The sequence below is a fragment of the Eupeodes corollae genome, unplaced genomic scaffold (assembly GCF_945859685.1).
Source record: "Eupeodes corollae unplaced genomic scaffold, idEupCoro1.1 scaffold_667, whole genome shotgun sequence".
NCBI lineage: Eukaryota > Metazoa > Arthropoda > Insecta > Diptera > Syrphidae > Eupeodes > Eupeodes corollae.
In genome coordinates this window covers 20,232-24,238 of record NW_026605604.1, presented here as the reverse complement: position 1 = coordinate 24,238, position 4,007 = coordinate 20,232, and the positions used below count along the sequence as shown (strand labels likewise).

Genomic DNA, 4,007 nt, shown 5'->3' with positions numbered 1-4,007 from the left:
TATTTTTAACTTTTTTTTTGACCAAATTTTGAGTTTAAAACAGTGTTTTTCGCAAACTATGCATAGTTTTGACTTGATTTAAAAACAAGCTACTAGACACAAGTGTTGGCTTTAAAAAAAGGTATAATACTTAATTGTAAGTATTACCGTTATTTTTTAATTATTTTTTTTCCATTTAAAGTACATGTTTTTTTAAATTGCCCCTACCGCCTAAACGGGGGGAGATAGACCCCCCCTCCCATAGTAAAAAATGCTTGTATTAAGCCCCTCTACCAAAAACCGTTATTATGTCTCGGCGCCAAAGTTATCGTACTCTCCCCAGAAACTCTAACGAGCTAATATTTAGAAAGGAGTGTAGACGAAATAAACTCACTCCAAGATTTTCAAAGCATAGAGTAAAAAATAACAACAAAGTAACAATTATCACAGCAGAAAACAAGAAAGTACACAAATCTAGGATTAAGAAGAAAAAGAAATATACTTAAACTAATAAACATTTTAATTTTTTACAGATTCGCATTGACAAATGCACAAATAATAGAAATCCAAAATCTTAACAAAAACCAAGGTTTATTGACTTTACAATTAGGAATGGCTAAAAGCTGATTACAGTAAACTTATACATATAGTGGACCTAGACCTCTACAGCGAAAACATTCAAAGCATTACATACTCACTAGACATATTCGAGAAAGACCATAAATTAACACAAATGACGAAGATTTTAAGACTCAAACTAAGAGACCTTTCCGAAAAGATCAAATCTCTCACGCCAAAACAAAGAAACAAAAGAGGAATTATTAATGGACTAGGAACTACAATAAAATTCATAACCGGAAATATGGACGCAAACGACGCACTTAAGCTAAATGAAGAAATAGAATCAATAAAGAAAACAGCATCAGAACAGGACCAAACACAATCCAAACTAAATACCAAAATTTTCGAAAGACTCCAATATTTAACTAAACATATTAACGACCAACAAGACAAAATTCAAGACTTTCTTAGAACAAACTTTCAACAGACATATAACAGCGTTAGAAGAAGCGAAAATTTCATCCAACAGTCCCAATATCTAAATCAAGTCAACTATAACATAGATCTGCTGTCAAACCACATTAACAATATAGCCGAAACAATCATACTTGCTAAAATTAACATAATCCCAAAATTTATTTCAAACTCAGATGAACTCGAACATATAAATAAACTTTTCGAAGAACAGTCATTCAATATTTTATCAAATGAGCATATCTATGAACTTCTAGAGTTACAGGCATTATTATAATGGCAACAAAATTATATTCAATATCAAAATTCCAATATTTTCCCAAGACACCTTCTCCTTTTTGCACCTAATTCCTCTTCCCGTAAATATTAGTAAAGAAATTGTGACAAAACCTTATATTGCAATAAATAACAATTATATATATTATTATAACAATAAATGTACAAAAATAGAAAATGTATTTATATGTAAGCAACCAAGTCTTATAGAAGATTTCGACAACTCACCTTGCATTGGACAACTGCTCAAAAATCAAAACGCAGAATGTACACTCAACGATCTGGGAAGAATCGAAAAAATCTTTTCACCAGAGCCGAATCATATAGTTTTTCTTAATATTCCTTCAACAAACATCAAATCTACATGCAGCAACACTACCTATACGATAGAAGGCACAGCGCTCCTTAAGTACAAAAACTGTTCAGTCAATATAAATGATGTCACCTACAGCAATAACCCCATAGCTTACCAAGACGAAATCTACATCATTCCCGCTTCATATGCCAAAATTATATCAAATTTGACCATCGAGAAGATCAGCCTCGAGAAAATAAAAGAATACCATTTTTCGAATGAAACCAAAATCAAACGAGCCCACCATAGAATTTTCTTCACTGATGCCGTAGTTCTTATACTATCTATTCTCATCATCGGCATAATCATCAGATACTTCAGAAACAATTCCAGTCACAGTATTCAACCTGTCGCTCCAACCCTATCGCTCCAGTCTAAGGGGGGAAGAGTTACGAACCCCATTCCCATGCAACATCAGCAACAACAGGGAATAATGCTTACACAACAAGTCACTGACCGACGATACTAATTATTATTATTATTAGGTCAAAACAATTGTTAAAGTTAACAGGAATTCGAAAGCATAACGCTTAATCAGCGTCTAGTTCATTTCCTTTCGAATTCCTGGAATCAGAACAAGCAATAGAATAAGTTTCGTGTAAAGTTATTGAAAATAAAAGATTATTGTCATTTTGAATTTCAACCCAATAAGTTGTTTTTTTTACCCAAGCGCACGCCGCGACTTATAACTCGCGTACCAGTGTGAGTTATAAAAATGTGTAATGGTGTTATCACAATATGTTTTTTATGATTCATTGTAAATTGTGGTTTGTATTTTGTTTAATAGGTTTATATGCCTACATACATATGTGAGAAAAAAAATTTATATAGCAATGATTGCTTAAGTGTTTTATTTTTAGAACATCTCTGATATAGAGAACATTAATTGGGGAAATAGAAAAAACAATATGATTTGGTGTGAAAGATTAAGGGAAGGAGAAACATTTTGTATCTGTGAATCTGGATGGTTGGACATAAAATGTACGGATGTAATATTCTATAATGACACATTAAAATTGATGCTACAGCCAGAATATGGAAGCGAATGCGATTTGTTTCATATTAGAAATGGTGAGACCGTATCGCCTATTCTGAGTTTTAAGTTGCAGTTTCAATCTATGCACAATGTACGGTTTAAACTTTTAGGTGAGAATATTACTTTTCATAAAAAAATAGTAAAATGAAATGAATGAAACATAAAATTTTATTATAGGAGGGGAGTTAACACTGATCGGAACGATCACACCTCATTCGAATGCTGTAAAGAGAAAAGAGGGTGAATATCCATCGCTTTGTCCATTTGGTGAGGCTGAATTATTTAATGAACCTCAAAAACTTAAAAAGAAAAAAGACAGTCATCGCATAGAAATAGAGACAGTTGAACGAGCTCATGGCACATCATTTGAATCGAATGTATTTTAATATATACAAGATGAGATAAAAATAAAAGATGTGAGAGAGAGATGAATATAGAAAGAATAAAAATTATATAAAATTTAAAATTTGAGTGCAATGTTTATTAGTTTATGACAAACCTTTGGATAGCAAACATCTTTTTTTTTTAAAATGTTGTTTTACTCATCAGTCTTATGTCTGTTTTTAATTTGTCCTTCATTAATTGCTACTTTGCCATTACCTGTGGATATAAATTTGCAACAAGCAAACATAACTGACAATCTCTCTTTTTCATTGAGTTTACCTAATAATGATACTATGCAAATAGGTTTATCGTTTCGTTTGTTAACCTTTACAAATGGTACAAATTTGCTTAATACCACAACAACAACAACCGATACAACATCATTTCAAAATGATGCAACAGTGACTTCAACAACAGCAAGAACGGTGGTAAATACAATTTTGGAGGAGAAAAAAAATAGTAACCGTAGAGGAAGCAATCGAGAGTTTTAGGCAAGACTTAATTAAAAAAGAAATTGAAATATCAGGAATTATACAAAGTAAGGATGTTTTTTATAGACATTTCAAGGTTGAGTTTGATGAAGATAAGATGATAGCAATTATAATTTGCGCACTTTAAGCTATAAATGTTATGAGTATCATGAATATGAAACTGAGAGAGTATTAAGTAATGGAGAAGTTGAGGCCTTTATGAAGGAGGATCTCGCATACAAATCTGATGTCGAATTACTGAATTTCAAATCATTAAAACAATCATACCATATGAATATCTCTTAAGAAAAAAAATGTATGAGTATATATATCAATAAAGATTTTTATGAAAAAAAAAATTACAAAAAGATGTGTCTTATTTATTAATTTTAGGTATAGGAATCCAAGAGTTGTGATCGTGTGAAAAGCCGAGCCATTTAACAAATAATCGATCTTTTTTCCTTTGAAGCAC

At 31.4% G+C, this 4,007-nt stretch overlaps 1 long non-coding RNA gene across 1 annotated transcript; it reads left to right on the top strand.

The window, feature by feature from the left end:
• Positions 1 to 314: 314 nt before the first annotated feature.
• On the top strand, positions 315 to 3,772 carry LOC129953555 (uncharacterized). The gene is made up of 3 exons (XR_008782556.1): positions 315 to 2,412; positions 2,506 to 2,791; positions 2,859 to 3,772. It is a non-coding gene; the product is annotated as an uncharacterized LOC129953555 (long non-coding RNA).
• The last annotated feature ends 235 nt before the right edge of the window (positions 3,773 to 4,007 follow it).